Below are 10,915 nucleotides of genomic sequence, written 5' to 3'. Positions count from 1 at the left end.
TTGAAGTAGGTGAGTATCCTCTCTCCATTCCTCTCCTTCCCAAGACTCATGTATCATAACAGGCTACCCTAACGTTTCTTAATCTGAGGTCTTCCTGTTCCAGAAGAAAAACTATTTGGGGTGGTGGGTGGGTGAGGGGGTGGTATTAATGTTAGAAATGTGAAAGAAAACAAGTCATAATATTATTTGAACTCAACATAGTAAATTGTGACATGTGTTTTTCATATCTTTGTTTCCTGACAGTGTAAAGGTCACAAATATTAAAATCAGGAAGCTAAAAAGAAAGGAAAATCATGAGCACCCTCTCAAGAAAAGACTCACAACCAAGTTAGATTGTGTCTCTCCCGCCCCAGACCCCCATTTTGTTACTCAGCAATGTTAGTGTTCATCCCAAGAGACACCTTGTTCTGCCACTAATAGAGAAACACCTTCTCACTGCATTAGGCCCTGATTCTTGCATTGTAATTAGCATTTCAAGGTTTCTAAGTTCGGTTGAATTTTCAAATTCTTTCCTCCCAAGCCCTTGTGGTTAGATGTCCATTCGAGACCCAGTTCTCATGAAGCTCCCAAGGCAAGAGGTACAGCTGCCCATCCTTAGGCGTTTCCACCATGTACGCTCCATAACACGGACTGAATTGCGAGAGTCCTTGACCACCAAGGAGAATGGCCCGCAGCTTGGGAGGCTGGTCTGGGTCAGAGAGACCGGTTTGGCCACTTGTCGTTTGCAGAAGGAATCTCCATGAGCTGTCATAAATTTGAGCGACCAGTATAGGCACAGTAAAAAATGATTGGATGTGGGTATCTTGTAGTGTTAAAAAAAATGGTACTTAAAATAGAACCAGAATTACGTAGCTCAGTGCAAACGTTCTCTGCTCTCTTGCGCCAACGGTGACTTTTGGAGCTCATAAAGCAGTTGACTGTGCTCAGAAGCCTCAGCTAGAGACCTGGCCCTCCCACCTCCCTGGCCCTAGGTGAGCCTGACGTCCCTTCCTGGCCTTGCACTGGGAGCCAAGCATCATGCTTCCTGTCAAATCAGTGGCTTGTTAATCTCTCTGTCCCAGTTCCCCCCGTACCAATGTAAGTTCAGGGAATGTGTTAAAGTCTCCAAAGGATCAGTCCCTTCAGCATTGCGATCCAATGCTGCCTCCAAACCTCCATGCCCCTCTCTTCTAGCTCTCTTTCCAAGAAGTAATTTCCACTTGAGGCTCCCACTTTATAAATGTCAGGCTGGCTTCTCTCATTGTTCTCTCACAAAGAGCCCTGTGGAAGGGGGATTTGGGCCATATTTTCTTCTGCTTGGCAGGGTTTCTCATGCGAGCTGTAGATAATTCTCTCCATGTATTACATGTGGGGCATGGCGTTGTCTTGCTGTGGTCTCACAAGTTGCACAGGAGCAAAGACAGAGCCCACATGCTTTGTACAGAGAAAGCATCTAATGAATACTTGTTGGATTCATACAATTAATAATGACGCTCCTTTTATACTTCCTTTTGCATTAATAATGTTTGGTGGGAGATGGTGGCTAAAGGAGTCTACATTTTACCAAGCACCTTTCTGTGCCAACTTCTTGTTGGCTGAAACTTGAGTCCACCCCAGGCAGAATTGTTGCTGAAGAATGTCCCTCTGGAACTGCCTGCCTACCTCCTTCTGCCACAGCCCCTCCCTAGTCAAGAAGAGACCCATCTATAGCCCTCTAAGGTCTTGACAGTGTTGCCCCCCACGTCTGAGTTTGTATTTCTACTTACACCTGGTCTGCGACTATCAGTCCAAACTTGCTGAAATATAAAATAAATATAAGTTCTTTCTCTTGGAATAATATATTTGCATTTAATAGAAGATTTTTAGAAGATCCTGTGCTCTCACTCCCAGAGGTGGCTTCGCATAAAGCGATTTGGCAATAGGAATGTAACAGCAAGTATTATAATAATATATTTCTCCTTTGGGATTAAAATGCTTATGAGGGAAGTCTGTTGCTTTATAGGTAATATAAAGATAATATAGTATAATATAGTATACCTCTAGTTGATCATCAATAATATTTGATGAATAAGTATGAGGCAACCAGCTAATGTAATAATTTGAGAGATAATATATACGGATGAATGTAATCCTGCTCATGTAACATATTTGCATCTTCCACAGTTCTCTTCAATGGCTTCAACCACTTTGATTGAGACAGAAAGTTTCAATACGGAGGTTCCAAAGTACCCAAGCCCTGGTACTCACAGCCTTGTGTAATCCCCTTCCCTTGAATGCTTTGCTTCTACCCAATAGAACACTGCAACGTTGATTAGGTTATGCGATCGGGTTACACTTCTCTGATAGGTCACAAAAGATTGTCACTTCCTTCTGGTTTTAATGAAGTGAGTTGTCAAGTTGGAGAGGCCCTTAAGGCCAGGAGCTGAGAGCAGCCTTTGGTTAATAGCCAACAAGGAGCCAAGCTCCTCCACTCAACAACTCCTAAGGAGCTGAATCCTGCCAACAATCGTGCAAGCTTGGAAGCAGGTTCTTCCCCAGTCGAAACTCGAGATTAGACCTCAGCCCCAGATGACACCGTGACTGCAGCCTTGTGAGACATCCTGAGGCAGAGGATCCTGCTGGACGGTGCCCAGACTCCTGCCCCACAGCAGCTGTGAGATAATATATGTGTGTTGTTTTAAGCTGCTAAATCGTGCTCAGCTGTTCTGCAGCAATAGAAAACGAATACACTGGTCTTTTATCCCATTTGTCCTCCAAGTTGTCAGCCTTCCCCAGTGACATTTTAAATGCAATTAGCCCCAGGAAAAATGCCCAAAATTGAGAACTGAGTGATAGGCCAGGTCTTGGGGAGTTGCTTCTCCCCATCTTGTCTTCTTCCTCAACATGAAACTTCATAGCATTTGCCAAATTTCTCAGTCTCTAAAACCTTACAGTTCTGACTGAATGACTAAACTGGAGCCAAGAAATCCTTACCCTGTGTCTCCCTGTCTGAGTCCACATTCATGTCCCCATGGAGGTCCACCTTGGTCCTTAGAGATGCCCTTCTCCCTGCCCATGTGAGCCTCTGTCTGAAGGAAATGCAATCCCTCCAGCAGTGGCTATAAACCTTTGGTTCATAAATCATCTCAGAAGTTTGTTCAAATAACAGCTTTGAGCCTTAGCCATAGAAAGCCTGATTCAAGGAATCAGAAACGGGGTCCAGGAATCATAATTTTTAACATGTTCCCCAGGGATTCTGATGGTTATGGTGAATTTCCAGGCTTGAGAAACCCTGACACAGAGGCCCCAAAACATTTCAGAAAGTTTCCCAAAGAGCACCCTTGACATCAAAATGTCTATATTTCGATGACCTGCCAACACAGTTTGTAATTGGCCTTGTGACCTTGAGAACATTAGCTATTTAAACTCTCTAGAACTCAATTTTCATAACTGCCATATGAATGGACTGATCTAGATATTGTCCTTGTCTTATAATCTAGGATTTAAGTAATGAAGGGAACAGTTTAATAGCAAAATGAGAGTAAACAAATGGCACTTACTACTTATCGGACACTCTACGTTAAGCCCTGTAGCCCTTACAACAATCTTATGAGGTAGGGGCCATTATTAATCTCATTTTCCAGATGGGAAGCTGAGGCCCAGAAACACCAACACTTATCCATGGTCACACAGCTAGCAGATATTATAGTCAGGAACCAAATACCTTTGGGGACTTTATAGCCCATGCTTTTAAACACGGTGCTAGACCACCTCTCTTCCAAATTATAAGTGTCAGGTAATGAGGAGACCAGCTGGATGGAGCAGGATCCAACAGAGAGCAGCGAAAGTAGGGGTGCAGAAGGGCAGTGGGTTCTGAGATGGGACAGAAGTGGGGGCTTGAATACTATGTAGAGGAACTGTTGACTACCCTATTGACCTTCCCTCTTCACTCTTGCTAAGCATAACTCCAAATTTTCTTCTTGCAATCCCAAGGGATAAATATGATTGTTCTGGTTCACTTATAGCTACTCTCTTCCCCATCGCTGTGACTCAATTCAGCCAATAAGATGTAAGTAAAACTCTGCTAGGGGGTCTGTAAAAGATAATTAATATTAATATTAATAGATGTATGAGTAAAAGCCTGTCTGACCCCTCCCCACTTTCCTCGTTGATGCTATGGTGTGAAGGTGTGATGTTTGGACCTTTGGCAGCCTTCCTGCATCAATTAGGGGTAAGATCAGAGAATCATGGAAATGCCAACCCAACTCCTTGGTATTCTGACTTCACAGAGCTGCTGAATCTAGAACCACCTCCCTCTTGTGTTTATGTAAGATAACGCAGTGCCTTTATCACCTGGACCACTGCTAGGTGAGCAACCTGCTGCATGCGGCCAAATGCATCCCAACTGATAGGGATTATCCTAAGAAATCAGGGTCATTCGTGAAATAATACTAATATGAGTTATCAGCACTATTGTGCTTCCACACATACTATCTCATTCCGTTAAAAGTGAAGGAGCTCCAGCTTTGGAGTTAGTGCCTGGGTGTGAGTCCCAGCGCTGACTGAAGGACCTGTGAGAAGTCCTCCTCCCGAGCCTCGGTTTCCTCACCTGTAACGTGTGGAGATTAAATGAAATCATATTGCATGGCATCCAGCTCAGTGTCCAGCACTAATCTATCCTAGAAGGTCGATAGATTGACAAAGATAATAACAGCAAATAATTATTGCGCTCCTACTGCGTGCCTGCTTCCGTGTCGAGAACTTCAGGGTGTTATTTCCATCAATCATCTTGGAGCTCGGTATTGTTGGAAGCCCCATTTCCACTTACTCTTCTGAGTCACCAGAGTCCTCTGAGGAAGAGGAGGCAGGGCAGGTACAGTCATCGCTGACCCATTCTGAACTGAGGAGGAGGTGCGGTGAGTGGAAGTGGCTTGCTGCGGGTTACATGATGGCGGAAGCGGACATAGCTCAGGTTTCTTCATTCTAAATCCCACGTCTGCATCATGGCATGTCAGTGACCTATCCCACTCTCTGCGTGTCTCGTGCCCGAGGGTGACGACTTGGGTTTGCCGGCCTTGCCTGCCAACAAATGCGGCAGCATCCGTGGTGGTTATTCACAGTGTCCACCAGCACACACTCTGAAGGAGGAGAAACTGCGGTGCCTTGCGTGTCTCGGAAGAGGCCTGTGGCTTCCACCTGATGTGTCCAGAACATCTATCCGGAGGCCTGGACCGACCGGATTTAATGAGGTTGTTAGGCAGCTCCCGTGGTGGTAACAAGGGGCCTTGTTAGGCGAAGTTTCCCATCCCTGAGGAGTTCTTTGCAGGGTGATGGACCACATTGTCGATAGTGGGAGGTCTGGAGAAAGATCCGGGCTCCTCTTATGTGGAAAAAATCCTCGGAACAGGTACACAGTCTTTTCCACTTCCTTGCGGGGACCACCCACGTGCGCTGTGCGCTGGAGTGGGGAGGGGAGGAGGCCATGTGTTTTTACTTAGGTGCGGGTCGCTCATTTGTGTAAGTGTCACTGCCTACATTGTTTCAGCCTCTTGAGGCCCCTGGATGCTGAACAGTGGCTCTGACTCCTGTTTTTGATCGTTCAAGTTGAGAGAGAATCGCAGAAGTTAGAGGAGGACTGAGTCGTTAGCACACCTTCTTCACTAGCCAGAGGGTCAAGTGCGTGTTCCAAGTTCACACAGCTGGTTCGGGGCACAGCCAAGCCCAGGAAACTGGAGCTGCTACACATCAGAGCAGAAAGAGCTGGGGGTGCTGAGGAGTCCCCCGGCCTGGATGCAGCTTTTTCAGAAAACAGGTCATCAGAGTTGCCTGTGACAATCAGGAGTAGACTCAGCATTGTCATTCACATTATGTCCCCAGGTCATCCTACAAGGCATGGGCTACTGTTACAGCCATTGCACAGATGGGCATGGCCCGAGGGGACAGAGTTCTTTCCACACTGCTCATGGCTAGCAGGATCCAGGGTGGCCCCAGCTCACCTCTTCCCTTTGATGGTGGGAACGCTGCTTCCCTAGTTTAATTTCAGAACCTGAGGATACTGAATCTTCACTGCCCTGTTGCCACCTATTTTTCCCACGCCCTCTTTCCACATGTATGTCCACTATCTGCAGGCAGTTCCATGAGGACGTGTAGCGTGGGCTACATGCAGCGCTGTGATTTGAGGGCTGCTGAGGCCCCCAGCCTGAATCCCCTCGCTGGTGTCTCGTTGCTGAGAGCTAAAATTTAAAGCCCAGCTCTTGATTCCAGTCCTATTTGAATGCAGACCTTCCTTGTGCAGACTGTGTGCCCCATAATTCTTGATAGTTTAACTTCTCTCATTTGTATCTGGAGTTTTTCCAGCTTGCAGCCTGGAAGACTAACAATATGAGAACATTCGGCTCTCAGAAGCGAGGGAGAAACTGGACAGAGGGAGGAAAGAGGGGTGAACCGGGAGCTGAAGGGCCCATTGGGCCGCATCCGCTCCGTCTGAATCTGAACTCAGCGCTTCCTGCGTCCCCCCTGCCTGAGGCCAAGGCAGGACCCTCAGGGAGCAGGGGCACAGCAGAGCCAGGGGACCCGCGGGCAGTGGGTGTTTGCAGCGAGCGCTGGGGAGGGTGCCCGTGGGTGGCACCGAAGCCAGGCTGTGGCATTTCCATCCCGTCTGATGAGGCCGAGCGGCCCAGTGTTCCCAGGGCAATCCCAGCACAGCTCATTTGTGCATGTTTTACAATGGTGTTGATAAAATCCCCATGGAGCCCTGGAGCATGTGTGAGGAGTTCCCACCAGAAATCTAAACAACGCCCTGGCGTTGCTGACAGCTTAATAATGTGACAAAGTTCAGCTCGTTCAATGACAGGGACAGGAATGCAGCTGGGCCGGCCTGACCTGGAGCTTTAAAAATACCCCCCAGCTCCCACCCACCACTTGACAAATAACCTTTTCTTAGCCTCCTTGAAGGCACCAGACAGAACCCAGTGCCACGCAGGGGCCACATGCCACCGTTAAAATGTTAAATGGAGTGGCAAGGGCCACCAGAGTCACTGGGGGCTGACATTTATCTTTATTATTATTAATAATAATGCATATATTGCTTTATGGTGCATTCCAGGGTTTTTTGCACTCCTAAATCACGCAGCTGTACATCAGCAGGCCCGATAAATCACCCAATGAACCCAAATTCAATGCAGCTGGCAGGCCAGATCCGCGAGGGGCCGAGTTCACTTAATTGAGCTGCCGCAGGGACCCGTCGGGCGTTGCCCAGAAAATCAGAATCACAGCCATGTTGCCGGTGACATTTCAAGAGCTAGACGTGAACTGCTGGCTTCAGCTTGAATTTTACAAGAGGGGGACGGGTGCAGGGAGAAGCTCAGACTTCAACAAGTATTTAAACTCTGGGGTTGTTTTCTTTCTTTTTTTGTTTGTCTGCCTCAAAGCCGGCACAGACAATGAGTTCCACATTTAGAAATTTCAGTAGAAGGAATTCCTTTTTTTTTTTCCCCTTCTTTCTCTAGCTTCTTCTCGTTTCTTCTGCCCGTGCCCTCCTCCACTCCATGGCCCTTCCCAACAAAAAGAACACGGAAAGTAAGGAGCCACGGGATTTGAGTTGGAGCCAATTTAATGGGCCAAGAGGTTACATATGGAGCCAACAAATCACGGGACCGTGAAGGATATTACTGATTTAAAGTTATGTCTGTGAAAGCCCAAATCTTAACAGCATTCATAAAGGTAAAGGTAACTAATGGACAGTTTAACCGACAGAAAATGGGCTTTCTCCCTGGCTGCCCTGCCTCCCTCTTCAAAATTGCAGGGCATCTCAGCTGGCGAAGGCCTCCTGGCCACAGATTCTCCTCTTAGCTGAGCTGATGAGCGGACGGCCTCAACCTTCCTTACCGAGAAGGGCAGGCTCACTGACTCCTGCATTTATAGGAGGCCTCAGACACCACCGGTGGTTTATTTTTGTGTACACGAGTGTGTGTGTGTGTGTGTGTGTGTGTGTTTCTTCTTCAGATGTTTTGGGGTTGCCAGAAAAACCATGCCTTTTCCCCCTTAATTTTGAAAACTGTGTGTAATTTCAGGGAAATTTGATCCATGTGTTTTAGATTCATTTGCACTTAATCATGAAAATCTCTCTGCAAAGAGCTATTTTCTCTCCCAGAAGACTCTGGTGCCCTTTTTAATAAGCCCTGTAAGTGCCCTTCCACCCAGGCCACCCTCTCCAAGTGCAGAAGGTTGAGTTTGGCCAAAGGAAAACCAACCTGACCACCGAGGGCATGGGTCTGGTTTGAAATGTCAAACTCATGAATTTTGACCACGTTCTGGCAACGGGGAAATGACTGTCCCTGGCCCAGTGTTTACATGTCAGAGAAAGAAGCTGAAGGCCTTGGATGGGGAGGGAGGGTCTGGCAGGGGGGGGGGCGGCTGCATGAGGTCAATTTTGGGGGGAAAGGGGGACATATGTAATACTTTCAACAATGAAGAATTATTTTTAAAAATAAAGAGAAAGTAAGAGAAGGAGGAGGAGGAGGAGGAGGAGGAGGAGGAAGAGAGGGAAGGAATGAGAAAGAGAGAGAGAGAGGAGGGAAGTACAGATCAACTCTAGAGCATTACCCCATGGCCATTGGCATGTGAACATTATCCTCTGGTTCACGGGTCCAGGCTACACCTCCCAAAACACCCCAAACCCTCCTGGATAGCTTCCAAGGGCCATGGCATGACTGTGAGTCCAGGACACACATTTCCCCACCCTCCATCCACAGCAACCAACGGCTGCATTGAAGCCACAATGACATTCCTTCGATCCAAAACAAACATGTCATTACCAATCTCAGATTAATTGATGCCATTTGTGTGCCCTGCCTGTTGGGTTTCAGTTGGAGCCGGCCAGGCAGCAGCAGCCACCGCCCTGGAAAACCTCAGGGCACTCACAGCTTGGCCCCTGGCGGGATGCCTTTAGCTGTTCCTCTTACCCTGCGACTCCAGGCCTTTCCTCCTCCCCACCCGCTTCCCATTCTGAGGCTTTGGGCAATTTTGAAATGAGTTTCCAGTGGAATGAGATGATCTATAGAACTGCATTTTGCTTTGAGTAAATGTTTGTACTCCTGGCATTAATGATAAGATACACATTTGCTTTTGTTTTAATACCCCTGAAATTAGGATATTCCTTACAATCAATGATGAGAAAGAACTGTGGTGAGGTTGTGGAAAGCTTTCCCCTTCCTAGTAGTACATAAAATAATACTGCATTTATTTTATGCCTCAGAGAGATTTTTGATGACTTTTCGAAGCACTGTAATAAACATTGACCTTTCTTGCTCATTCCTTCACCGTTCATTCTTCAATGAGAATGTATTGACCACATGCCTGGCTCTATGCACAGTGAGGAGGACAGCAGAAGAGTGTTGAGCCCAGCTGGCATGACTCAGTGGTTGAGCATCGACCTATGAACCAGGAGATCATGGTTTGATTCCAAGTCAGGGCAAATGCCCAGGTTGTAGACTTAATCCCCAGTGGGGGCATGCAGGAGGCAGCCGATTGATCAATGATTCTCTCTCATCATTGATGTTTCTCTCTCTCTCCCTCTTCCTTCCTCTCTGAAATCAATGAAAAATATATTTTTCTCTCTTTTTTGTTCAATAAAAATATATATATATTTTTAAAAAGAGTGTTGAAATGCCCCCTTCAGAAAGTTATAATTTAGTTCTAGACATAGTGCATACATGACCAACTATGCACAGTGCTAAATTAGTGGTGTGACCAGAAAGTGGTGGAGCAAGTCAGGATGGAGCCACTGAGTGGGGGGGGAGAGACTCTGAAATGGGAGGCAGGCTGGTTAGCTCTGGGACCCAAGGAAGTCAACCCTCACCTGTAAAATGAGAGGGTGCTGTCAATCAAGTGCCTTGAGGTGCCTTCCACAGAACTGAATCCAAGGGAATACTTTGAGAGAAAAGGATCCACAGGGAGGGTGGGCCATTGAGAAACATCACCGTATTCCATATTAGCATACTATGTGCTACACTGTAGGACTATTTAAATTTAAACAAACTCAGTTAACAAAATCCTTAATTTCACTTAATAGTCATTGCTATAACAAAAACGTAGCAAAACTCTAAGGTCTCTTCCAACTCTAACTGACCTGGAGGGACATGTGGGGAGAAGAAAGCCACAGAGAAACGGTGCAAGCTGTGGTCACAGCGGGAGGGCCTCTAGCATGGGGGGAGGGGGTGTCAGTGCTGAAAGGGAGCCTTTACCAATTGATCAATTAATTGGTATTTAATAGAGTTTAAAACCTACGGTGTACTTAATAGAGTTTAATACATCTATATATATAAAAGCCTAATATGTAAAGTGCCCCCTCGGGAGTTTGACCTACCAGCAATTCGATCGCTTGCTATGATGTGCGCTGACCACCAGGGGGTGGCACAGAACAAAGGAAGGCCCCAGCTGGCAGCAGGCAGCTGCTAGGGACTCTACCTGTGTACGAATTTTGTGCACTGGGCCTCTAGTATAGTATAATTTACTAATAATAGCATGTAGTCAAATAAATAGAGTATACTGTCCTGGTGCTGGAAACTCAGAAATAAGTGAATTCTGCCCCCGACCTCAAGTGGCTCCTAATCAGGAAGACACTGGGTGTGAAATAAACCACAGTAAAATGTGTGCCTGGCTTGTCACCGAGGTAGAAACTAGTGCTGGAGGAACCATGCATGTCTGCAGGAAATCAATGAAGGCTCCCACAGGAGGAGCCATCAGAACTGGATCTAGAAGGAGGGATATGAAGATCTGTGTGCTTGGAAAAGAAGCAGAAAGAGAGCATTCTAGGCAAAAAAAGAAGATCAATAAAGAGAAAAAGACATGAGAATGTTTAAGTAGCTTGTAGTGGCCGGAGGGCAAGATACATTGTGATGAAGGGGGAAACAGGCTGACTAGTTAGGTTGGGACCAGACCATGAAGGGTCTATATT

The sequence above is a fragment of the Myotis brandtii genome, unplaced genomic scaffold (genome assembly GCF_000412655.1).
Source record: "Myotis brandtii unplaced genomic scaffold, ASM41265v1 scaffold143, whole genome shotgun sequence".
NCBI classification, from domain to species: domain Eukaryota; kingdom Metazoa; phylum Chordata; class Mammalia; order Chiroptera; family Vespertilionidae; genus Myotis; species Myotis brandtii.
This window is presented reverse-complemented; position numbering follows the sequence as displayed.